This window comes from Ceratotherium simum, chromosome 6, assembly GCF_057802395.1.
Source record: "Ceratotherium simum simum isolate JZ-2026a chromosome 6, ASM5780239v1, whole genome shotgun sequence".
NCBI lineage: Eukaryota > Metazoa > Chordata > Mammalia > Perissodactyla > Rhinocerotidae > Ceratotherium > Ceratotherium simum.
The window spans coordinates 56,677,818-56,705,393 of NC_141905.1; the positions used below are offsets into that span (position 1 = coordinate 56,677,818).

General features: G+C 46.3%; 1 protein-coding gene across 2 annotated transcripts in view; it reads right to left on the reverse strand.

Moving 5' to 3' along the window:
* SORBS1 (sorbin and SH3 domain containing 1) overlaps positions 1-20,753 on the reverse strand; it is a 219,596-nt gene extending 198,843 nt beyond the window's left edge. Inside the window, exon 1 of one of the 2 annotated variants that reach the window (XM_087432317.1) lies at positions 20,653-20,753. The gene's annotated coding sequence lies outside the window, so the exon portion shown is untranslated. The remainder of the gene's footprint in view (positions 1-20,652) is intronic. The other variant, XM_087432319.1, reaches the window with a different exon arrangement.
* Positions 20,754-27,576: the final 6,823 nt, after the last annotated feature.

Consider the following 27,576-nt stretch of genomic DNA (forward strand, 5'->3'; position numbering starts at 1 on the left):
CTGAAGACCGTTTCCTAATAGCTAGTTCTGAGTTCTCTACGAATCTGTATGGGATCAAAGGGGAATCTGAATTTCCACTGACCTTAGAGAAATACCCCAACTCCTACAACTGTGACTCTCACTGACACTGATGCTGGAAGTGAACTGAAGTCACCTGGTTCAACCCTATGTTGCTCCTTCAGAGGTTAAGTGACTCATCCAAGCCCACACAGCTAGTTAGCGACTGAGCCACTGGAGAGGTCAGAAGGTGACACAGGAAGACTAGAATTTAATGACTAGATAAATGAACAAAGGAGTCACAAGTGGAGGGCATGTGGAGGAGGGAGGTAATCCTGGTAGCTAGAGTGGCCAGAGAGCTTCATGAAGGTGGTCTTGGGGTGAAGCCCAGGTGATGGAAAGGAAGTGGGGGATCATTCCCGTAGGCAAGCCCAGCAAGAGGAAATGCATTGTGGTAGGAGGCTTGGTGAGGGAGGGCTAGCTTGAAACCAGGGTTACAAAGGGAGGCCTGCTGTTCATGCAAAAATCTTAGCTGTGATGTACACCAGCAAGACAAGGGCACAGACACACCTTTTCGTGTCTGACCTGGAAGAGGGGACCTGAAGCAACAGCAGATGGAGGGAAAGTAGTGTATGCTTTCTTCAGGACTGGCCAAGTAGTGCCCTCTCAGGAGATGGGGCTGCTCGATCTGACCCACTCAGCCACTGGCAATGCTCAGAGAAAGCTGATCGCAGAAGCTCAAGTGAAGGCCATGGGTCCTCAGGCTTTCCCAAATTTGTTTGCCTTTCTGCCCTAAGTGGCATGGGGCAGACTAGAATTAAACAGTAACTAGGAACAAAGGAGTTTGGCCAGCAGCACAGTCGTATCCGAGTGCCTCTGCAACGTGTGTACCCCTTTCTCAGACCTTTCTGATGAGGAGTCATGGCAATAATTTAATAAAGGCATTTTATAAAGAAAAAACAGACAATGAACTGTATTTGAGTTCTTATTTCAGCTACACATGGAGAAACAGCCAAATCAATTCTCTGCAGCCTGGACTGGACCTACCCCCCTCTCACCTGCTGCGGCTCCTCTACGGCTCTGGGCCACCCTGGCCTGTCACGCCTTGTTGGAATTCTTCTTCCTGGCCTCCACCCACCGTTACCACCATCCCGGCCCCTCAGAGCTCAGTCACTGAGGAGCCCAAACTGCCAACATCCACTAAGGTACAAGTTCTGGAGCAAAAGGAACAACTCAACTTCTTCAGGTGGCTTTCCACGAACCTGTGCCCTGAGGTAAACATACAATCAGGTCCCCAAAGGGCAGGGTTCCTCAACCTCGCCACAATGACATTCAGCATGGAATACCTCTTTGTTGTGGGGCTGTCCCACGCATTGTAAGATGTTTAGGAGCGTGCTGGCCTCTACCTACCAGATGCCAGTAGCACCCCCTAAATTGTGACAACGAAAGATGTCTCTAGACATTGTCAGATGTCCCCTAGGGGTAAAACTGCCTCCAGCTGAGAACCACTGCCAAAACGTTGCCAAAGGGTGACCTCCCTAAATGTACTATTCCATACACCCCCAAATGCTCAGGGCACCTGGCACTCCTGGTCCTACAAAACAGCTTAGGGGTTAAAGGCAAAGCTTTGGACTGAGGGGACCTGAGCTGGAGTCCTGGCTCTACGTCTTACTCTGTGACTTTAGGTAAGTCACTCAACCTCTTTGAGTCTCAGTTCCTTCATCTGTAAAATGGGAGCAATAAAACAGCACCCACCTCATGGGGAGGCCATGGCAGTTACATAAAATGACACATAAAGATTGTCCAGCACAATGAGTAGTCAACTAATGTTAGTGATTATTTACAGGCCTGGAAAATTCCTTTTAGCCAAGCCTAGAGTTTAATCTTCTATTTCTGTGGCTTCTGATCTTCCCCCTCCTTCCTATGCCCTTTCTACCTGTCAAATGCCTTTGGTCTTAACCTTTGGTCTTAAGGAATCCTTCCTCCTGGTTCAAAGGCATCTGAGGTTAAAGCAAAGGAAAGAAAACACACACACACACACACACACACACACACACACACACAGAGGACCTTTCAGATCCAACCCTGCCCAGACCAACTCTCAAGACAAAGGTTTCCATTGTTGTCTAAAAACAAACTTTTCCATAGGGAGGCTTTAAAAGAGCACAAAAGTCTCAAAGCCTCCAGACTCTTCTAGTTCTCATCCCATTCTGCCCCTGACCTTGGCATACCTTCTCCTTTCTGGGTCTCAGTTTCCTAATCTGTAAAATGAGGGCTTTACACCCTGGTGAGCTCTCAGAGCCTCCCATCCACACTCTCTGAGATACTGCACCATATGGGAGTGCTGCAGCACGGAGGGCAGCTTGATCCACAGCTTAAGTCAGTGCTTAACTGAGAATAAGGGTCATGAAGACAAATCATTCTCTTTTTTTTCCCTACGATCCCCCAAGAGCCAACAGAATATAGTATTTGCAGAATATAGAAATGGGTGTTTGTTGCCACTGGAGTCAGAAACCTGAGTAAAATGAAATCCTGCCCTACTGAGGCCTTGGGCAAACTAGTGCATCTCTCTAATCCTGCTGCCTTACCTAGAAAATGGGATAATAATAGAGGCAGAAGTGATGTAAAGATTATGAGACAAAGATCATGAAAGCACCTGATACAGAGCTGGTATATACATTAGGTATTCCAAAAATGCATGCCTTCCTTTCTGGACTCTCGATTTTATTTTATTTATTTTTTTATTTTGCTGAGGAAAATTCGCCCTGAGCTAACATCCACTGCCAATCTCCCTCTTTTTGTTTGTGAGCTGCCACCACAGCATGGCCACTGACAGACGAGTGGTGTAGGTCTGCACCCAGGAACCAAACCAGGGCTGCCAAAGCGGACCGTGCCAAACTTGACCCTTAGGCCACCGGGGCTGGCCCATGGACTTTCTATTTTAAATTTTGTAATATAACTGCCTGTCATTCTCTAGGAAATGCTTCCTTTTCTCTTTTCCCAAGGCTCTGTCCAAGCCCTCCTCTGCCAGGAAGCCTTCTCTGCACTCTGTTTCTAAAGGTCCAAGGCCACAAGTTTCCCAAAGATTGGCCTGGGGGGACAGGGAGGAGAGGGGGAGGGGAAGGAGTTCACTAACAACCAGTTCCCTGCCCTGAGAATTTCCTTTCCATGAATTCAGGAAGATTAACCCCTCCCCTGCTCCGCCCCAGAATGGAGCCCTGACTGCAACATCTGCATAGGCTTAGAGCTTATACTCATAAGCATCCTGAGATGGGCAGGATGAGTCTGGACAGCACTCTCTCCCCCAGCTTCTCATCCAGCCTGGTCACCCAGAGCCTCTCCCCCAACTCACTGTGCACTCCAGGAAGACAATCAATAGGACTATGCAGTTTCTTCTCTTACCTCTGTGGGGCAGCATCACAAATCTCCAGCCCAGACCCTTCCTCTTGCCCAACCCCTAGGGCTGTAGCGACTCCACTATCTGAGATGAGCTTGAACCATAAGGCAAAGGCCTGCTGACAAAAGAATGGATCTCAGGAGATGAAGGAATTGGCCCAAGGTCTCAGCTAGTTCATGGGCAGGGCTGGGTTAGAACAGTGGTCTCCAGGCTCTGGACATACCAAGCCTCTGCCCACACCGTCTTTCACACCAGCTGGTTCCCCTCCTGCCTCAGGATCACCATTTTCCCAGGCTGGGAGCTTGCAGTCACCTCCCCTCTTCCCTTGTCTTATTTCTCTCACCCTCTTATCACCAAGACCGGTAACCCTCAGTCAGAAGGGTTGGCCCTACCCTCCCAAGCCCACTGCCTGGTCCCCATCACCTCGGGACAAGAAGCCCAGGTTGAGTTCCCCAGAAGCCGATTATACGCACCAGGGCCAGGTTCCTCCTCCTTCAACATGCCTTTTCCACGCAGCTCTCCTGTCCAACAACCTGCCATAGCTCCTCTGTCCCACTGGATAAACCTCTCCTGCTCAACGTGCCCAACCCCCAAGAGCCAGTTTCAGCCCACTGGTTTCGCCCTGCTCCCTTACATGCCCCTTCCTCCTCATTGGGATGACCTCCTCTTGGCTCCCTCACTGGACCTTTGCCCAGATCATGCCCCTCCTTTGGCAAGTCTTCTCTTTTCCCCTTCCCCCTATCCTATTGGTCCTTCCAGGATCTGTCCTAGGCCCCATCCACAAGGATGCCTCCCCTGACCTCCACGGCCCACAGCAGTGTCTGACTCCTCTGCACACAGTCACCCTTGCGTGGTTGCGGGCCTAAGCCTGGTGTCCTCCTGGCCTCTGTCATCACTGTATGGCCTGCACCATATGCGCTTTACCTCCTCACCAGACTGCAAATGGTCACCCAACAACCCGGCCATGTTCCTGCCACCTCCAACCTCACAGCCTGGCATTCATTCCACAAATATTATCTGAGTGCTCCTAATATGCCAGAAAGTTCTTTCCTTGCTCTTGAAACCCTCCTTACCCTTCAAGACACATCTGAAATGTCACCTGCTCTGTGAATCCTTCCCCAACCCCTCCTCCCTTCCAGGAGTCTTCATCTCTCCACCTTAAGACCTCCTGTTCTCAAGACCATGTCCCCCCATGTCCTCCCTGAGATCCAGACCTTCCTTTCCTAACTCATGTCTGGCCCTCCCACAATACTTTATACCAAGAAGATGCTCAATGAACGGTTTTCACAGTGAACTGAAACAGAATCTGTCCAATTCTCAGGCCAGTCTAGGCTCCCAGGTGGCCTCAAGTGCCGTACATCCAAGTGACCTCTTAGTGTTCTTCCAAGATTGGATTTGGGCCCAGACTGAGTCAAATGACCTCTTATCATTCTCTCAAAATTAGGCTTTCCTCTTTAATTACACCTTATCTAGCCACACTCTATGAGGATTCTAATTACATAATTACTTCAAGCCCTGGGACTTAAGAACAAAAAAAGAAAAGAAAACGGTACGTATGATTACACAGGTAAGTCAACACATCAAATATGCATATTTACATATACTATATGCCATTTTCTTGTTCATGTACAATTTTGTAACCCAGAAAATATAGTCCCCAGAGGGGTCTGAATCACAATAAGGCAAAAATCTCACCAGGTGGGAGTAGATGAAGGAGAACTTCATGGAGAAGTCTAACCCTGAGATGGGCTTTGAAAGAGATAGGCTTGAAGTCAGGGCCCAGCCCTCCCCTCTTCCTCTTCTGCAATGAAGGGAGGCGGCTGTGTGACCTTGGGCATGGTCAATTTTGAAAGCATGACCAGGCCTGATCCCTCCTGACCAAAATATCCACCCTCTTCTGAATTCCAGGTACTCACTGTTCTGTCTCTCTCCTAAGGCACATTTGCACAATTCTCTTCCCTACTAGACTACGTCCATCCTGCAGACAGGGACCCAGTGTCATCCATTTTGGTATTCCTAATTCTCAATCCCTCCCAATACCAGTAGGGGCATCTAGCAGGCCTTCCTCCTGCCTTATATTCCAACCTTATTAAAGTATCTGCCCCTCTCCCAATGTACTAAGCATTCCCATGCCACCTGCCTTTGGACGTGCTGGTCCCTCTGCCCTATATCAGGAATGCCCTTCTCTGATCCATTCCACCTCCCCTCCTGAGTGGCCCCCACCGCTCCCCGTACTTGCCCTAACTTAGTGCTCATCACACTTTGGCATAAAAACCTTTTCATGTGCTTACCTCTCCTTTCAGACCAGTGGTCACCAAACTTTTTGATCACACCTTCCTATTATTAAAATAGCTTTGAGCATATTTACTTACAAGTTAATTTTAAAATCTGTACTACTATTAATAGGAAAGCTATATCTTTCTTATATTTGAGTTAAAAAATAAATAGAACTTTGATAATGTTTTTTTCCTGCCTCTCAATGGATATCTTGAGAGCCCACCCACTGCTCTAGGTTAGGAACAACATGAGGACAGCAGGGGTGTTTTATTTTCTTTGTATTCCCAGAAATGGTACAGAACCTAAACCTAATAAATAAGTTAATTTACTCCACAAATAGTGAGCCCTCCTGTGGGCCTGGCACATGCTAGGCACTGGGGATAGAATGGTGACGAGAAACAGCCCTGGCTGCTGTCATCACAGATCCTACAGACTGGCGGAGTGGGCAGACAAAGATTTTCCAAACAAGTGTAACAAAGCAGCTGAGACAGATGCTGTGAAGAATGTTCTGTCCAGAACCACCAAATCATGAGAGCCTCAAACAGGAGAGTTTAACCTGCACAGGAGGGTCAGAGAAGGCTTCCCCAAGAACATGCTGCTTCAGGTGAGATCTGAAGGATGAGCAAAGCTAACTAAGTGAAGGGAGGAAAGAGCACTCCAGACTAAGGAAATCGCAGGGGCAAAAATCCGGAGGCTGGAAGGAGAAGCTAAGTGCCAGGGGTTAACAGAGGCCAATAAAACAAAATGAACGAACAAGCCCAAAAAGGATGGTGAGTTCTCCTCCTCCCCCTTATACCTCTCTACTTATTAAAGCACATCACCCCAGCTTCGTACCTCTGAAGAGGTCACTCAGCCCTGCTACTGCCCAGCCTCTGGGCCAAGCAGAGCAGGCGGGCTCTCTGCCTCCCAGCTGGTTCTACCAGGAGCAGGCCCCCACCCCTTCTGAGGAGGCCAAAAGCCGTAGGAAGACACTCCTGAAAACCAGGCATGTTGCCATGGGCACCACCAATCAAAAGTGCCTGGGCAGTTTAATTTTTTAAAGAGAGTGTTAAATATTTTACATCTTCTAACAGCACTGTTTCTTCCTTGCCTTCAACGGAGAGGAACACCCTATCTGCCTTGAATTAAGGATTTACGCAAAATAAATGCCAATCTGCAAGACAGTCGTGGAGGAACGCACTCACTGTCAAGGGCATCCTCCGGACTTCCTGGTTGCCTGGGTGTGTGTTCCTTGAGGGAGCGACCTGGGGGATCCAGAACCACAGCAGCAAAACTGCTTCTCTACCAGAGATCCTCTGACCCCAGGAAGGGAAAATTATTCACAATAACGCTTCAGGTGAGTATTTAAATAGCCCATGACTTGAATAATTAAAGACAACACCAGGACCGTAGACTGTAATGCAGGCTGGTGGGCTGCGGGGCCTCCTCCCGCAGCAGCTATCTTGAGGAACCACATCTTCTATCAGTGCTCAGGCATGATGAACATTTCCCAGTTCTTGGGGGGGGGGGGGGGCGCCCCCTCACACCTGCCAGTGCTGGCTCACTAATGAACCACGTCCAAAGTAAAGGCCCCACAAAGCAAACACAAAATAGTTCTAAAAGGCCTGAGACTGCCGTGGCCCAGGCTCATGGGCCTGGCAACCTGATTTTCAGGGACCACCACCAGACCCTGCTTAGGCCCTCAGCTCTCCCGAGTCCAGCTTTCTCTAGCCACTCTATTTTCTGTCCCTGTTAGTATTTTGCTTTCTCTGCAGCCTCTATTCATTTTGCTCTGCTTAAAGTAGCCCAGTTCCTACTTTTCCTTGGCTTCTCCATCCAGATCCGTGGCTGGCTCTCAAGCCCACTGCCCAGACCACCAGGGCAGCAATGCAGATCTCCCAGCTCCAGTTCTGGCCTTTTTTACCTCATCCCTGGCTTCAGGATCCAGCCTCCTGTGTGCACTGTCTATAAAGAAGGGCCCAAGCACAGGAAAGTCAGCAGTGTATATGTTACAGCAGCCTTGGAAAGACTCCCTAACATCTACCTACCGCAAAAGCGTTTCCATTTCCATCCCACCCCCCCGCCCCCCTGTCAATTTGTTACAAGCAACTACAACCCCTGACCATCATTCAGTGCCCACAGGAAAACGTCACCCAACACTAGATATGCCCAACTAAAGACAAACTCTAAGTGGAGAAGCAATCTGCAAATGAATTACCTATTTACACATCAGTCAAAGAAACTGCTCAAATTCCAGGCAATAAGAAAAAAGTGTTTGAATTTCACAAGGTATGTCCTGGTGACCCTACATACTGGGAAACCAAGTTCAAAGGTTGGCCTAGAGGCAGATGTTAATCGACGCATAAGGCATTATATAAATGAGTAATGAGTTTTCACATTGACACGCAGGCAGCAGCGCAATTCCGGGATCTACAAAGCACCCATTCCTGTCACAGCTGCTATGAGCTAGAACGTCAACCATGATGATCGAAAGTCAAGGCCCAAGGGGGAATGAGATTGGCAGAGCCAGTTATAGGTTAAGGTACAAGTACTCAATGCTCCTGGTCATTGGTATTGGTACTCGGCAGTATTTTTATGCCACGTTGAGAATCCAGGTTGCCAGGAACAGTCTCCTTATAGGTCATTCCCGGGTCTGACATTACTTCACACCTAACTTCAGGTCCATTACTGGCCTCTCTCTACTCCTGCCCCTTGTGCCTCACTTGGGTAAGACAAAATACCATATGGGTTATGCAGGTCCAGAGCGCCCTCACTACCTCCACCCCTGACACACACTTTGTCATACTAAAACCTTCCTTCTTCAAAACCTGAAACTGTTGAATGCCTGCTGGGGAAGACAAGAGCCTAGCCCTCTTCGTGTTAATGAGGAAATAAACTCCAGGAGGGCGAGGCCCATGTCTACGTGTTCACCGATATTTGTTTCAAGAATGAAATGAGACTGTGGCTACAAAGCACTTTTTAAACTAAAGTCCCACGTTCAAGCAGGGATTCACCTATCAAATGGGGCAACCTCCCACCCCTGGGGCTAACATCAGAGCTCTCTTTCTCCTTATCCAGCAAAATGGGGCACCTCTAGAACACCATGATACATTAGATGGACCTGCTAGTAAGACTGAGCAATGGTGGGAACGCAAACCACCAAGCAATAGAAACCTTAAAGAAAATACCAAGATGCAACTGCTAAATTACCTGGGCTTCTGTCCCTTCTTCGGCACATCCCTCTGCTCCACAGGAGCGATGGTAAATGTCTGTGACTCCACCCCTCCAAGGCGGAGTTATAGTGAAGGGAGAAGGAATGCTTGGGGACAGGAGAAAAGGCTGTGGGTAGAGACAGACCAGGAGGAAGGAGACATCAAAGGGATCCTTGTTCAGGGTACCAGTGACCAGGACTGGGACTCAGAGGGGTTCGTGAACATGCTGGCATTTTTACATCAGCTCACGTAACCGAAGCAGCCCCTGGCTTAGAAACATTCAGTTACGTGTCCCTCTCCAGGTGATCAGTCAGCTCTACAAACACAGCCTCGCCTGCCAATGTTCTTTTTTCCACTCCACAGTCTCCTATTTGAAAAATGCCTCCTTGACTCTACCAATAACTTCTGTCCCCTTCTCATTCTCAATATAGCAACCAGCATTACTGAGTGATTACTATGTGTCAGGCACCATTCTAAAGACTTACACCATCCTGTGAAGTAGGTACTATTATTTTCTCCACTTTACAGGTGAGACAACTGAGGCACAGACGAGTAACTTGCCCTAAGAAGCAGCCGAGCCAGGATGCGAACCCAGGCAGCCTGAGCACAGAGATCCCACTCTTAGTTACTCTGCTCCCCTATCTCACTTCCGGGAGAGAAAAGCCAAGCTCCGAGGTAAGAGATCTGTTCCTAGCTCAGGCCCATCCAGCCACATGACCTTAAACAAATGGCTTTTCTATGTCTCAGCTACCTCGACTGTGAAACAAAGCTAACCATAGACGCCTGGTCTAGCAACACAGAATCTTAGCTTTGTGGTCCAGTGCTGCCCGAGAGAACTTCCTGAGACGATGGAAACGTTCTATATCTGTGCTGTCCATATGGCAGCCACTGTCTCACATGGCTATTAAAATGTGTCTGGTGTGTTCAAGAAACTGAATTTTAAATTGCATTTCATTTTAATTAATTTAAACTTACATGTGGCTAGTGGCTACCATGTTGGAAAGCTCAGCTCTAGTCTATAAATTCCAGGATGGCAGGTGCCATTTGTCTTTGGTCACACCTGTATTCCCAAAGCCAGCACAGACCCTGGTCTACGGTTAGTGCTCAGTAACTATTCATTGAACAAACCAAAAGCAAAGGACTTTTCAGGTGCTATAATACGACTTCATCTTTCACACAGGCAACGATTCTCCAGGTCCGCTGGCTAGTGGACCTCTAATATTGGCTTGCCAAGGAGCTCAGGGCCTCCCAATGCAGTACTGTGGGGAATAGCTCTCATGATGAAAAGTTCTTCTAAGGAGCTAAATCTATCTCCCTGAAATTTCTACTTACTAGTCCTGGCACAATAGCTCACAGGTTTAGAAAAACCAAAATAAGTTATGAAAAAGCACTTAAACATTTTTAAACACTATAAACACAGGATTATATCTGTAATTCATTCTCTTTGTTAAGATGAATCCAATCTTAACTCACAACAGTGTGAAGCCGATTAAGCAAATACATGACTGTGATCTGTTTGGGGGGAACAATCCTCTAGTGCCAGGGCTGTGGTCCAGAACTGTTGTCTCTGCTGACTTTAATATCAATGCATTTGAGCATCCCAGCTCCATAAGTGAGCCAGGGAGTGTGCAGCTAGACTCCCAAAGAGCTAGGGCTCATTCTCCAAGCAGGGTCTGGGGATTCCAGCAGAGCAAAACATTTCATATTTCCAGTTTTCATATGTCCTTGATGTACGTACTCTTTCTAAGTGGAAAAACCTAGCAGTTACCATACACCTCCTATGCACCAAGGACTGTGGCAGACACAGGAGATACAAGATGACTAGTATGGCCCTCACATGAGTCCCACAGTCTAGAAAGAGTAAGAGGTCAAACTTGCAGAGTACTTACTCTGTGCAAGGCACAGAACTACAATCAGGAGAAAGACAGATAAACCAAACACAATTAATTCAGCATGACATACGTCATACAGACGTATGTATAAAATGCTGAACTGGCTGCCTTAGAAAAGACACCTGGAAGGATCATAGCACTTGGTCTTGCACAGAGCAGGTACTCAGTGCAGTGAACTGAATCAAATCTTGACCAACAGCTCATTTTAAGGCTGAGGAAACCAAGACCTAGACAGGTTAAATGACTTGCCAAGGTGACCCAGGCAGTTAGTAATGGGGCTGGAGATAGCACCTGGGCCTCATCATTCATCAGCCCAACAACCTATAATGCTGTCTCATGTACTTCTTATCCTTCACTGCAAGGGGAGAAAGGCAGGATCTGCTGCCTGTTATTTTGTCTATCTCAGAATACACAATGGATTTATTTTTGTAAGATTGTATGTTTGGGACCCTTTTGAAATCTGGTGACTAACTGTATGCATACCATCCTGGAAACATGCATTCAATCACCTAACAAACACTTATTGGAAGCATACCATCTATCAGGCACTAGTTTAAAGGTTTGAATAAAGAGATGAAACAAACTTCTGTTCAAATCAGGGGGCTGAACACCCATATTTATCTCTGCTCTCTCCCGGAACCCCACTAAAAGGACAGCAGAGGAATCTGTTCTTTAATATAAATATAAAATATATATATAATATAATAAATATATAAATATATATATATATAAATATATATAAATATATAAAATAAATATATAATATAAAAGAGACAACAGCAGACAAGATACATCAACAGAACTCTGGAAGACAGAGAGCTGACCGCCATGCGGTAGCTGATTTAGGTTTCAGCTTCATCTGCTCTGCTAAGTGCAAGCAGGGGAGGAAACCACTCAAAAAGTGGCGACTGAAGCCCCAGAGACAGGAGAAGGCTCAGGAACTGGAGGCACCAAGGACTGTGAGGGGAGAAGCAGGAGGGGGCTAAAAAGAGGAGAGCCTGCTAAAAGTTGTGCAAGGAGCAATCAGACCCCAGGGTCCCTCGGCAATCTGCTCGGTCTGGTGACTTCCCTCCCTCAGCCAGCAGAAGGTGGAGGTTCACTGTTTAGACAAATTACACCAGAGACTCTCTGGATTCAGACACAGTTAAGCGAGGGACACAGGTTGGGGAGGGCGGGGAGGGAACGGGGCAACTTTCAGATTGAGGGAAAGTCTGCATAGCAAACAGGGTACCCAGCCTCCCTCCCTCTCAAGGCTCCCAGAACACAGGACAACCAGGCTGTTACACCCACCGGCAAACTCCTCTCCAGGAAAACCCAACATCCCCAGAGAAAAGATCTACAGGCACTGACATCTGGGTGTCCCCAATGGGAAAAAAAGGGGGAGTCTCTGCTGGATCACCCTGCAATGAAGTTAACAAGCCCCTTCCTTGTCGCAGATGCCCAATCAGCATTTTGGTGTCCACTCTTAAAATATAAATGGACAGTCAAGGATCAGGATACATGGAAGGAGGGTTCCACTGGGAAATACAGTAACCAAAAGAAGCAGAAAAAGGGACTTGACGGAAACAAAGACAAAGCAGGGGACAGCAGGAAAACACCACAAACAAAACCTATTATAAGTGAATTTATTGCACCCATAAAACAGGAACAATAGGATGCTATTTAAAAAAAGAAAAGTGAGCATTCAGAGACTAGGGAGCTCTAGAAAATAAAACATGCAAGTACGTTTCACACAAAACACGAAAGCATAAATAAAAAACTCAGAAGGGTTAATTAAAGATAAAGCTGAAGATATCTCTCAAAAGGTAAAACAAAAATAAAATGAAAAACAAGAAACAAAAGATTTTAAAATTACAAACTCGACCCGGTATGTCCACTATCCAACTAATAGGCGTTACAAAGACAAAACATAGGAAATGGAGAAAAAAGGGCTGGCCCCGTGGCTTAGCGGTTAAGTGCACGCGCTCCACTACTGGCGGCCCAGGGTTCGGATCCCGGGCGCGCACTGACACACCGCTTCTCCGGCCATGCTGAGGCCACGTCCCACATACAGCAACTGGAGGGATGTGCAGCTATGACATACAACTATCTACTGGGGCTTTGGGGGAAAATAAATAAATAAAATTAAAAAAAAAAAAAAGAAAATGGAGAAAAGAAAACTGTCAAAGAAAAATATAAGAAAATCTCCCCAAACTGAAGGATGTGAGTCTTCAGATCAAAAGAGCACACCAAGGACCCAGCATGATAATTTTTTTTATTGTGAATTTTTGTTGTACATTATTGTTTATCAGTCACCATATAAGTGCATCCCTCCACCCCTTGTGCCCAACTCCCACCCCCTAGCCCCTGGTAACCACCAAACAGTTCTATCTGTCCGTGTGTTGGTTTATCTTCCACATATGAGTGAAATCATGTACTCTTTGTCTTTCTCTTTCTGGCTTATTTCACTTAACATAATACCCTCCAGGTCCATCCATGTTGTTGCAAATGGGACGATTTTGTCTTTTTTTATGGCTGAGTAGTATTCCGTGGTATATATATACCACATCTTTATCCAATCATCAGTCGAGGGACACTTGGGTTGCTTCCATGTCTTGGCTATAGTGACAGCATGATAATTTTAAAAATTAACAAGAAAATTTCAAATACAGAGAAAGACAGAATATCCTAAACTTTCAGGGAGAAAAAAAGCAGGTTACCCATAAATGATCAGGAATCAGCAAGGCATCAGAATTTTTGACATCAATATTGAAACCCAGAAGACACTGGAGCAATGCCTTCAAAATTCTAAGGGAAAATGGCTTTCAACCAAATACTCTAGGCGAATCAAACCACCAATGAAGTGTGAGGGTGGAAAAAGAACATTTCAGACATGCAAGTTTGAACTGATCAACTTCCACAGACCATCTCTCAGAAACTCCTGGAAGAATAAATCAGGAAAGAGGAAACAGAGAGTCCAGCCCAGGACAAGGTGAAGGATCCCAGGATGAGTCAAGCCACAGGCCTAGAGGTGAGTGGGCCCAGAAGAGGAGAGTGATGGAAACTTCTGGGAGGGAGGTCTCCAAGGGAAAAAAAAATTATAATAAAATAAAAAGGAACATACATTATAAAACAGAGACATTTATTTATTTTTTTGTGTGTGTGTGTGAGGAAGATCAGCCCTGAGCTAACATCCATGCCAATCCTCCTCTTTTTTGCTGAGGAAGACTGGCCCTGGGCTAATATCTGTGCCCATCTGCCTCCACTTTATATGGGACGCTGCCACAGCATGGCTTGACAAGCGGTGCATCGGTGCGCATCCAGGATCTGAACCCGGGACGCCAGCAGCGGAGCATGCGCACTTAACCGCTACGCCATGGGGCCAGCCCTAAAACAGAGACATTTTAAAATGCGGTCAGAGACTCTGGGAATTAGTAATAAGAATACAGAAAACTAAAAAGAAAAAAGAATGCAATTATTAACTTAAAAAAAGATATATAAGAAGAAAATATCATTATTTTGGCCAACTACATGGCTCAGCCATGAACACTATTTACACAGCCAAAATAACGTCAGCCTTGAATATCGATGTAACCAAAAACTGTGATGTAACAGTAATGGGAGGAAGGGAAGTATGTTGGGGGGAGGTGGGAAGAGGAGAATAAGGACTGCTCTAATCCATAGTAGATCATGAGAGATAACATCTAAAATGAACAATCAGGAAACAGGATTGATTATAAGCAGGTAACTTACAAATATGATAGTAATATCAGGAGAAATGGCTAAAAGGGTTGGACGTAACTGCAGTAGGCAGAATAATGGCCCCTCAAAGATGTCCATATCCTAATCCCTGAACCTATAAAGGAGTTATATGGCAAAGGGGAATTAAGGTTGCAAATGGAATTAAGGTTGCTAATCAAACGGATTTAAAAATAGGGAGATTATCCTCGATTATCCAGTGAGCTCAAAGTAATCACAAGTGTCCTTAAAAGTGGAAGACGGAGGAAGAAGAAGGGAGTCAGAGAAGATGTGACTTGTAGAAGGTAAGAGTGATGCAATGGGAGGACTCAATGGCCCCTGCTGGCTTTGAAGATGGAGGAAGGGGGCCATGAGGCAAGGAATGCAGGCAGCCTCTGAAAACAGGAAGATGCAGAACAGAAATTCTTCCCAGGAGGGAACGTAGCCCTGCCACCACCTTGAGTTTAGCCCAATGAGACCCTTTTCAGACGTCTACAGAACTGTAATATAAATTTGTGTTGCTTTAAGCCACGACAGTGGTGGTAATTTGTTACTGCAGCAAAATCATGTTCAGTGACTGACTCTGGGGAGTGGATCAGCAAGATGAGGAGGGGTGACCTTCTTATAAGACTTGAAGTGTTATTTGACTTCTAAAACTATATATATGACTTTGATACCAATTAAAATTTAATTTAAAAAGAGATGAAATGCAGATTGTCTCTTGCCAGATCTCAGAATCTAGTGGAGAAGACAGACAGGGAACTAGCTATTGCTGAAAGGCAAACGCAGGAAGAAAAACACCTCTTTCAGCTGTGAGGGGAGTCTGAAAGGAGAAGGAGGAGTCAGCAGGCAAAGGAGAAAAAGGCCCTCTGGGGAGGGAACAAAGACCAGGGCAAAAACCTGGTCTCAGGAACCTGGAAGAGTTCTGAACCGCTGGGACCTCAGTGGGTCTGGCAGAGCCAGCGGGAAAGGCTGGGCCGGCAGTTCTCAACACCACCAGGTTTGAGGCCTGCCCACTTCTGGCTTCTCCAGCTGGGGTACAGGACCTGTTGTGCATATTTAGGATGGGTATAGACAAGTGAAGTCCCAAGATAAACACACCATTTTCCCAGACCATCGATTGTACTCAACAGTCAAGCATTTTAAATACTTTTATACTAAAACCAGCACGGACATATTATAGAGTAGAATACAAAACTCATGTGAATTTTTAACACAAAAACTGGCGACTTCAAGGCGACTTCTTGTTTGAGAGGCCCACTTTAGACATTAACCTACCAGCTGACCACTGAGCATCAAGACTCAATCTTCTCTGTCATTAATAAGAGTCAGAAGAAAAGTTTAAAGCACCACAGCACACATCCCTCAAAGCATCTGGGGCTTCACATCAGCAACCTGTGGGTGGCTGCCTACCCTCCCTGTGTCACCACAAGACACCCCTTGGGTCCCAACCAACACTAATCAGAAAGTTGAGAAGCATCTCATTCTTTTCCAAAGGGGTCTGGGTCCTGCTACTATTGGACGGGTTAGCTCAGCCTGGGGAAACAAAAAAAAGCCACCACACTGAATTCTTCCTCTTGACCATAAGCCTAGCCCTCCCTCCCCCAACTCTAAGCATTACCAGAATCACCAACAAGGGCCTCAGCTCCACCACAAGTACCCCCAACCCCTTAGAGTACGGGCCTCTGTTAGAGAAGACATTGCAGACACTCTTTCCATGGAAGGAAGTCAAGATACAGGGTACATCTCTTGGGAGAGGGTGTCCCTTGCATCCACAATACAGGGGTGGAAACTTTTTCTATTGTTCTAGCTGTTTTTGTTATAAAAACAGTAATAACCACATGACAGTGAGCTGGGAATTTTTTTCTATAAAGAGCCACTACTGACCACAGAAGAAGCACGGGGGGAGTGGAGAGGGAATCAATGGAAGGCCACAAAGAAGTAAAAAGCAATTTAGCTGGGTTCTGTTTGTTTGTCTTATATGTAAAACACACACACATTCAAAAAGAGTGAACTCAACTGATTTCAAATTAAGAACGGAGAAGATAAAATTTTAATGATGCAATAAACATGTTAAAATACACTACAAAGCTATATTATTGACAGTAAAGAAAAGGATGGGGGAGGAGGGCAAGGAGAAAGATACAACAGGAGGAGAGAAAAAAAATGTATAGAGGAGGGAGATGTGGGAAAAGAAGGATGGGAAGACCACAAGATATAAGGACAGACACACCTGCCTAGCCAGACACAAAAAGAGGCAACAACTAAAGGATCCACAGAGACATTTCCGAGGCCTGAAGGGTTAGCCAAAGTAAATTACACTGTTCAAGGCCAGCTGTTGGCTTGGGCTACAGACTTCAAAGTATTATCTCCTTTTATCCTTGCCTTTGAATGGTTACTGATCTGGTTAACAACTGTTCACAGCTCTTTAACTGCTCATTGAAACATTCTGAGGCTCAGCTCAGGTCTCAGGCCAGAAGCTCCATGCAAATGAGCTACAGTTCAGTAAATCAGTCATATCCAAGTATCTCCTCTGAAAAGGGAGCACATGAAACACTATCTCATAAAACATACAAAGCACCGATGAAAGTCAGAGGAGAAAATGCTGCCTGAGTTGAAAAGAAATTCCACGGAAAACTTTTTTTTGTTGTGCATTAAAAAAATCTGGGACTTCAGCAGAACTGGGTCCCACCTCAGCATTCTCTAGCATCACCACCAGCACACCCAACTTCCCACATGTTCAAGTTCCGCGTGCCCCAGTGGCTCCAAAGGCCTCAGTTGGCCCTGAAATGAAGCAGCCTCCACCACACTCTGCAATCGGATGGTCAACAAGAGAGATCCCAAGGAGACTCTAAGTTAGTCCCAGCCCCAGGCTGGACTCTCAGTCCACCCACCACCCACCCTTGTCTAAGCCAAGCCTCTTCCTACTTACTTCACTCTAAGGGCTGCAGAAATCTGCTATTTCACAGCTGATAGAGCCTCGCCCTTCCAGCTCCATCCCTCTCTCTTCCAAGCTTGAAGACTGTGTTTTCCCCTTTCCCACCTTACCGGCCCCCAACCTCCTACCTGGTCTGTTTCTCCACTCTCTCCCTTCTTCTGCCCCTATTTCCTCCTCATTTTATCCCATCTTAGAATCATTCCTCTCGGAGGAGGAGGGGGCGTTAAGAGATATATCTAGAACACAAGACCTAGGATCTATCCACCTGGGTTCCCGCCCCAGCTCCACATCTTGCTAGCTGTGTGACCTTGGACAAATCGCCAAACCTGCCAACCCCTCAAATTCCTCAGTGAGGGGGGTTGAACCTGGCAATCACAGAGGTCTCTTCCAACTCTCATGTTCTAAATATCTAAACCTTTACCAGTATAACCATAAATAAAGCAGTGAGTTAAACACACAGGAAGAGAGAATGAACTACAGAAACTCCCTTTCCTCAGCATTCTGTCATCACACCCTCGTCTCCCCAGCCAACCATCCACTCGGACGGTCTGTGCCTCTCACTCTGGGCTGTTCTAGCTCTGAATTATTTACATACAGTAAAACCTCAGGAGTTGCACTAATCAAGAAAAAGGTGAGTCTGAATCCAACAAAAGCCTGAGTCCTGGAATGCTTCTTTCATGTCATTGAGCAACACCGTAAATTTAACATCAGTTTAGCAAACATAAGAGAATCTAAAAACGCCATCACGAACTGTACGTGTGAACCTAAGAACAGTAACATTGTCAGGAACCCCAGAAAACGGTCTGCTCCAAAGCCCTGCACTTTACCAACAAGGACACAAGCCCAGAGAGCGGAAACCACCAGGCCAAAGCAGGTCGGTGGCCAGGATCAAAGCCAGTTGTCCTGCCTCTGGTCCAGAGCTCCCCCACCAAAGCTTTCTGAGACCATCCATTTCCTTTTCCATAGAGACAGATTAAACCCTAAATTACCAGTGAGTGCCCTCTACAGCAAATCTATTTCCACGTCCAGGGAAGGGTCCAGAGCTAAGTTTGGATGACCAGATGATTACTAATGCTGCCTAATAAAAGATTTCTTTCCTGAACCCTGCCCATTCATTCTCTGCAAAGAAAACCCCAGACTCTGCTATCTATATTGAACTCTATTTTGGAGAGGGGAAAAAAAGGGAGAGCTGAACAGTTCTTTGTTCTGCCAGTAAGAAGCATCTGCTAGACCTTTCCCATAGCTCCTACCTCGCTCCTCAATATTCCCAATCCCTTCAGAAAAGTTCACAGAAACTCTCCAACTAGAATAAAAGAAAGCAGGTAAGAGGAGGAAAGGGCCAAAAGGGGGGTGGGTGTCAAACGGAAGATGACAATACCCTCCCATCTCTACACCCACAGGGTAGAAAGCATTTCTTTTCCATTGCTAATACTACCCTGCTGGGAAGTCACCGGAGCTAGTTCAACTCAGGGCCCTCCAGCTGAGAAATGAGCTCTCTGCAACCCCTGGAGAACTAACCCTTTCCGAATCATCCACTCTGCCAGTGCCCAGGGTAAAGGTGCCAATGGACCAACCCTTCCCTGCAGTCCCCTCAGGCCAAGAGCCTGAGACATCAGAGCTTGGCTGGCAGGGAGCTATATAAGGCAGCACCAAGAGGGTGGGGTAGAAAATTGCTGGCAGCATCCTCCTTCTTCACCCCTCCCTCACAGCAACACACACACACACACACACACACACTCTCTCTCACTCCACACACAGCCTTTCACTCCACAGACAGCCATCTATCTCACCTACATCTCTAACGGCCGTAGATCTGGAGTCCCCAAATATCCAGCATGTGTTTTCTGTCACCGAGGCTGCTGTCCCCATCTGCTGCCCACCCCACTTTTAATCCACCTCTTTCTCTTCAATTAACCACCACGCCACCTTTCCAACCAAAAACACAAAATTGAATCTAGAGGAGCTCAAAAACCAAGGGGGGTAGTGGAGACAGACAAGCCATCCCCGGTCTCCCCTTATGAGAGGAAAAAGGGCGCAAGTGGGGGTGATGTCAGAGGCCTGTCATGCCAAACAGGTTCCAAGATGTCTCTAAAGGAACCTCTCTCTTCTATTGACCGTGAAATCAATTCGAGCAATTTCAGCAGGTCGGCCCTGTGACAACAGGAGCATCCCAGTGCTCAATTTAAAACAAAAATCCAAAGGCTCAGCCAGAATATGCTGGGAAAACCCAGCATCTGGATAAAATGAGCCATGCTCAGTGGGATCCCTTCTGCTTTTATGTAGCAATGTAATAGAGTAATAAATTCTGTCTGCCTGAAGAAAGCATGCACTGGTGAATTTCAAAGCCATCTTACGGCAGCGGATGCACGGGGATGCAGAATTCGACAGCACATTCCCCCGTGAAAGGAACATTAACGACTTCAAGCCTCTTGCCCCCTCTATCTTGAATGGCGCTAACGCTTATCAAGGAAGCTACGTCGGAAAGCAGCCAGGGGAGAGCCGGGGATGGCCGGGGAATTCGGAGAAACGAGTTGCTTTCTGTTCATCTCGGTGATAAGCTGCCTAGCAAGATGCTGCCAGTCACTCTGAAGGATGAGGGAGCACGGGCGGATGGGCGGACACAGTGTCCCCGGACCCACACACACGTACTCGCTCATTCAGGCGGGTCCTAGGCCACACGGGTCGTCCTTGTGCCCCTCCCGCCGCCCTCTCCTCCGGGAGGATGCTGATGAATGAACACACCTGAGATGCCTCCATCCTGCCGCTCGCTCCCTCCTTCTTCCTCTGGCTGCTGCAGAGGAGCCCCTCCTCGGTAGTTTCACTTTACAGCGCAAACCCACCCGGGCTTTGATGTCTCCTCCACCCACCCATACTGCTGCCAGCCTGAAGCAGGCGGACGTCCTCTCCTAGCAGAGGCCATGATCGCACGTACCCCCACTCACAAAAAAAAAACCCTGAATCCCCGGAACCCCGCACCCTGGGGAACTTTCCTTGAAAAACTGGGGATCCACCAAGCAGACAGGAAGGAGGGTTCGCCCAAGGAGGGCCACAGTTTTCCCCGCGACTACCGGGGATGCTCTGGGGGAGGGGGTCCCCCAAGTCCTTCCAATAGCTGGCCCTTTAAACGCGCCTCCTCCGAGCGCTGAACAAAGGCGCCGCCCGCGGGGGCCGGGCAGACGCACGCCCCCGGCGCCGCCGCCGATCGGGCGAGCGCGGGCGGGAGGGCGGCTGGCGCTGGCTTACCTTGCGGGTCGCCGGGCGGGCGGGCGGTCTGAGCGCGTCCTGCCCCACTCGCACTACACGCTGCAGTTGGCCCCGCTCTGTTTTTCTGGCACTCGGCGCTGACTTCACCGACACTCCGCGGCCGGCCAATGGGCTGCGGCGGCCGCCCCCTCATTAGCATGCGTCTGGAACCGTCCACTCCGGCTGCGCCCTGGCAGTGGGCGGGGCCAGGGGGCGGGGCCGGGCCCGGCCGTGACAGGAAAGGGCGTGTGCGCCAATGGCAGGCGAGGAAGCGCCTGGCCGCCCCGCCCCGCGGCCTTGTGAGCGAGGCGCGCGGGCCCGCGGATCTCCGGCAGATAACGCGCGCGGGGACCCAGTAACCCTTTCTGTCCTGGCCGGCCGCGGGCTGGGCCGCAGGCTGGTCCCGCTAGCCTTCTGGTCCTTAAGAGGGGTCGACCACCGGGAGCTGGGAAGGAACCCTAGGCGTAAAAATAACAGCTAACGTGTCTTGAGTGCATATAGGTTACTTAACCCCTGTGCCCCGGTTTGCTCATCTGTAAAGTGGTATAATAGTACCGATTTCGTAGGATGTAATGAAGATTAATACAGTTAACATGTGTAAAGCTTTTAGATCAGCGCTTGGCCGTCGCGCTACATACATGTTTGCTATTATCATTATTATACTCTATACTAGCCAATGTGCTTAATGCTTCCTAGATATTTTCTCATTTGATCCTCATAACCTTATAAGAGAGGGACTATTACTAATCTCTACTTTTCAAGTGGGAAAACTGAGGGGTAGGGGCCAGCCCCGTGGCTCAGCGGTTAAGTGCGCGCACTCCGCTGCTGGCGGCCTGGGTTCAGATCCTGGGCGTGCACCGATGCTCAGCTTCGCTGGCCATGCTGAGGACCCGTCCCACATACAGCAACTAGAACGCTGTGCAACTATGACATACAACTATCTACTGGGGCTTTGGGGGAAAAAAATAAATAAATAAAAATTAAAAAAGAAAAAACTGAAGTGTGGGTTTAAGTGGCATGCTCAAGGTCACACAGAAAGCGGCACAATCGGGATTCAAACTCAGGCTCTGAGATTTTATTCATGCAACACATATTTACTCAGGGGATCCAAGGCAGGCGTGTGCTGGGCACTGGGGTTACTGCAGAAAACAAGGCAGGCAAGCTTGTGAAGCTTCCGTTTTAGTGAGGTAGACAAACAAACGTGAATAAATAAACAAGATTGTCTGCAATGTGAAAAGTAGAGTGAATAAAATAAAACAGGGTAATGTGCAAGTGGAGAGAAGAGTGTTTTGATTGTTAGATTGGGATGAGAGCTAACCACTGTGCTGTACCATCCCGACCTCCTCCAGTTCCCCTGAGTGTTACAGAAAAGGAATCAGACAGGGGAAACCGCTTGCCCAAGGTCACAGGGCCAGCAAGTAGCCAGCCTAGAACTTGCTCCCTCCACGCCTAGCTTCCCACATCCCTGGGACACCTGAAGGTAGGGCAGTCATCCTCTGGACTGAACACAACTGATTTTTGTCAGCTGCCCTTGACAAGAATCTTCAGCCAGAGCACGTTCCTGGTTAACAGGCTGTGTGCAGCGAGGTAAAGACAGGCGGTGATGACTGCACAGGCTGATGGGGAACACATCTGCTCAGGTTCTTAGATGTCAGGGAACAGTGACAAGTCTTTGCTGTGCACCTGCTGTCCTCTGCTGTGGAAAGAAAAAAAAAAATAGAAGACTCCTAGCCACCTGGGAGCTTACTCTACAACTGAGCAACAAGACACCACTAGAAAACTACTCAATCTAGGGAGCCCCCAGCCCATGCCTCCCCCAGCTTGCACTTTAGCCTGCTGTTTTGCAAAGAACACTGGACTAGGAATCAGGCTTCCCAGGCTCTACTATTAACCTAATCCATGATCTAGGCAAGATGGTTCCTTATGGCCCTATAAAGTAATAAAATGGCTTTTATCAAGCATGTCTAGTCAGCTGTGCACTATTCTGTATTTGTGCTAAGAGCTGTACATGCATTAACTGACTGGCACCACACAATACCCCCAGGAGGGAGTACTATTGTTATCTTGAGGTTATCTGGAGGAGGAAAATAATAGACAAAGAAACTAAGTTGCCCACCTGGCAAATTCAGGGCAACACCATTTAGAATAGCAAAAAAAAATATTCAGAACAATTCAAATGTCCATTTGAGTGGATTGGATAAGAAAATTACAGGACAACCATATGACAGAATACCATACGACCATTAAAAATGAAAAAGTACAGTGACACTTATTAACACATAAAGATGCTCATAATATGTTATTGAATGGTAAAGTAGGTTGAAAACCAGTTTTATACTACAATCCCATTAGAACTATTTCTTATGGGATTATGAATAATTATTTTTTGCTCATTGATATTTTTCTGATTTTTTTTCATAAACATCTATCAGATTGTTCCATGAAAATAAAAAATAATAATTTTAAGATGAAAAACCAGACTCTACCCATGGAGATGTGATCTGTGGGCAAGGCCGTCCCTGTAAGTGGGAAACTGCCTCTAGGAATCTTAAGTGAGGCCTAAGTCTTCGAGTCATCCCTCAAATGTTGAACTCCTCTGCTGGTTTCAGTCTGTGTATCGTTAGGGTATACAAGATAAATGGAAAAATACTGGAAGGACAGGAGGGGAGGGGAGAGGGGAAAAGAGAGAGAAATAAAAATCCTACTATCCTTCAAGATTCATCTCAAAAGTCTCCTCCAAGAAGTGTTCAGAATCATGGTCTAATAACATTTTAACACCGAAAGCAACCCAAGAAATCATTAGGTGTAATCTTGTCAATTCATTCTTGTCTCCAGTCATTCACTGATTCACCTGAGTAGCAGGCCCTGTGCTGGGTGCTGGTGAGACCTGGCTCCCTCCCTCCCAAAGGTAACAGGAAACAGAGACCCAGGGAAGGCCAGCTCCACGGGCATGCAACCGGTGCTAAGGAGGGTCCCATGCTTGGTTGATTGCTCTGTTCTTGCCATCTTGAAATTCTTCACTATTTAACAAGAAGCCCCATATTTTCATTTTGTACTGGGCCCTGTAAATGATGTGGCCTGCCCTGGGGAAGAGAAACACCAAGTTCTTATCAGTGTATCAGTGACAGAGCCTGGAGTAAACCATCCCAACCATCCTCTTATATCATACAGTCTTATTCCTGGTTCCCCAGGGAAGTGTAAGTACTCCTGCTTTCCAGCCCTACAGCACTTCATTTATTCTTTTCTCATGGAATTTACCATATTTGGCATGAACTCATGCATATATGTGTGTAGTCTTATTCCTCATCCTCTCTCTCCACCAGATTGTAAATTCCATGAGGTCCTGGCTTGTGTCTGCTCATCTCCAACAGTGCTTAGCCCTCCCTGTGCTTTACACACTGTTAAAAATGTGCTTAAGTTTAATTTAATCTTATTAGTAACTTCTCAGTTTTTTTTTCACGTGCATAAGATTATTCCCAACAGTGCTTCCGCTGTTGGAGAGAAATAAAAATATCAGGCGGGAAGGTCGAGCACATAAACCGGGATCATAAACATGCTGTAGGAAGCATCCCCTAAGCAGGACATAAGTATGAGGAATTAGGAGAAGCAGCAGCAGGATTTTGCAGAGGACAGCCCAGAGTTGTCAGCCTTTCCTCCATCTTCAGGGTCACACAGACTGAGAAAGAGGGAAAGAACAAGACGATCTAGAGGTGGCGGCAAGCATAGTGGTTAAGCCTGTGGGCAGAATCCTGGCTCCAACGCCTAATATGGAACTCTTGTGCATGCTCTTGGGTCCCTCATCTGTAACATGAGGAAAACACAACCTTCCTAAGGTTTACTTGTGGGCTGTAGATGAGAGCACACATGTAAAGTGCTGACACACTGCCTGACACATAAGCACTCAATAAGTGGATATTATTATTAATATTACTAAGAGGCCAAGTTGTGAAAGATGCTTTCTTAAAATGCATTAGTTTTGAGACACACAGATCAATGGAACAGAATTGAAAGCCCAGAAATAAAACCACATATATACGGACAGCTAATTTTCGACAACGGAGCTAAGAACGTGCAATGGAGAAAGGAAAGTCTCTTCAATAAATGGTGTTGGGAAAACTGGACAGGAACATGCGAAAGAATGAAAGTGGACCATCTGCTATCGCTATTCACAAAAATTAACTCAAAATGGATCAAAGACCTGAAGGTGAGACCTGAAACTATAAAACTCATAGAAGAAAATATAAGCAACACACTATCTGACGTTGGTCATAAAGGAATCTTTTCAGATGCCATGCCTACCCAGACTAGGGAAACTAAAGAAAAAATAAGCAAGTGGGACTTATCAGATTAAAGAGCTTCTACAGGGCAAATGAAACCAGAATCAAAATGAACAGACAACCCACCAGCTTGGAGAAAATATTTGCAAAACATAAATCTAACAAGTGGTTAATCTCCATAACATATAAAGAACTCACACAACTGAACAACAAAAAAACAAACAACCCGGTCAAAAAATGGGCAGAGGAAATGAACAGACACTTCTCCAAAGAAGATATACAGATGGCCAATAGGCACATGAAAAGATGTTCAACATCACTAATCATCAGGGAAATGCAAATCAAAACAACACTAAGATATCACCTCACGTCCGTTGGAATGGCTATAATCACCAAGACAAAAAACAACAAATGTTGAAGCTGATGTGGAGACACAGGAACCCTCATACATAGCTGGTGGGAATGCAAACTGGTACAGCCTTTACAGAAAATGGTATGGAGATTCCTCAAAAAATTAAAAAGAGAAATACCCTATGATCCAGCTATCCCACTACTAGGAATCTATCCAACAAACCTGAAATCAACAATCCAAAGAGGCTTATGCACGCCCATGTTCATTGCAGCATTATTCACTATAGCCAAGAAGTGGAAGCAACCCAAGTGTCCCTCGACTGATGATTGGATTAAGAAGATGTGGTGTATATATATACAATGGAATACTACTCAGCCATAAAAAAAGAGAAAATCGTCCCATTTGCAACAACATGGATGGGCCTGGAGGGTATTATGTTAAGCAAAATAAGCCAGAAAGAGAAAGACAAACACCATATGACCTCACTGATATGCAGAATATAAACCAACACATGGACACAGAAAACTGTACTGTGGTTACCAGGGGCAATGGGGATAGGGGGTGGGCACAAGGGGTGAAGGGAGACATATATCTGGTGATAGACAAATAAAAATGTACAACCAAATATTTCACAATGTTATAAACTATTAAAACATCAAAAAAAAAAACTCTCAAGGAACCCAAAGAGTTCATGTTTCTGTGCATCGTATCTATTAATATTTATTGCATTAGAAACTAAAGCTGAGAAAACAATTTAAATACTTATTTACAAATTCAATTAAAATAATAAATAATAACCCCCCTCCAAAAAAATGCATTAGTTTTGGTAACTTGTTTCCCCAGTTACCCAAAAGAGTGACCATAGTCATTTTTAGACACATCAGCTGGAGAACACCAAGACAGAAGAAGAAAATCAAATGAGACAAAGAAATTATGAATCAAAGAGTTTAGCTGTTATGTCACTAAAACGCTGGTGATCATTTGTACCTAATTACTTTTGTAGCATCTTAAAGAAAGTGAAGCAAGTAGTGGAAAGAGCCAAACTTCCTTGAAGAACTGATTCTCTTGTTTCTTGCTGATTGGTTACTGAGAAAAAGTGAATCTACACTCTTGTGCCTGAGGGCACAAAACTGATTTGAAGATCATGGAAAGCCGGATCCAAGAATTCCACATTCTTTGGAGGTCAGTGCTGGCAGATGCTGCTTTAGGGAATTTTGGGGAGATGGGTGGAGGTTGGTCAGGAGAAGTTTATGGGGCCAGGCAGAAATGAGAGGAGCTGTAGGGAACACTGCGCTTGGGAAGCAGGGCCGAGATGAGCATGAATCAGTCACCCCAAGGGTCTAGTCACTGGACCTCTGTTTATCAATCTAAAAACACTTGCTCTAACTTGTCTTGTGTTGTTGCTTGGATAAAAACGTGTACTTAATAGAATCCCAATTCTATATAATTGTATTGTATTTGACCAAGTGTGTAAGGTATGACTTTCAGATTGTTTTATGCTATTAGATAGTCAAAATAAGATATTTAAAATGTTGACCAAGCTAGACCTTTGAGAGAAATCAGAAGTACAGAACAAACTTCTATCCACTTCCACTCTATCAATGGAAGTGCCTGCCCTAGGTCAGGGGTTTGAGAGGAGGACAAGAGGAGGGGTGCCGTCTGAGGGCAGCTGCTGGAAGATCTGTTTTTTCTGACTGAGCAGGGAATTCATTGATTAGAATTTTCTGAGTTTACTTGAAAAGACTTACTCTGAGGTAATTTAGTTAATGAAGTGTTTACTTGGGAAAACCATTTTCAGGGTTGGTGGATACAGCTGACAATTCTGAGTGAGGCATTCTGATTGAGGCTGGAAAGATAAAAGGAGGAAGGAAGCCTGGAAGGAGGAATAAGGAGGGAGAAAGGAGGAAAAAGAGGTGGCACAGGGAAGCAGGGAAGAGCTAGAGAAATTGACAGACAGCAAGAAGGAGGAAGAGAGATCATTAAATGGCCTGAGGAAAAAAATACAGCAACTTCAGAAACAGGGCCACTAGCCTCACTAAACTAATGTAACCTTAACAAGGTTAAAAAATCAACAACAATGATGTTAAGGGAATAACTGACATTCTGGAAGCTGTTGGAAGCTTGTCAGAGGTGACTGGAAGAGTTCACTGAGGGAACTCATTACACAAGGCCAAATTGAGTCACGTGGGTGCCCTGGGAAGGTTAATAACACTTTGTCACGTTTATCAAGAGGAGATGCCCAGGGCTGTGCGGGGGAAGGGCAGAAGCGAAGATGGCAGGTACCTATCAGGTATC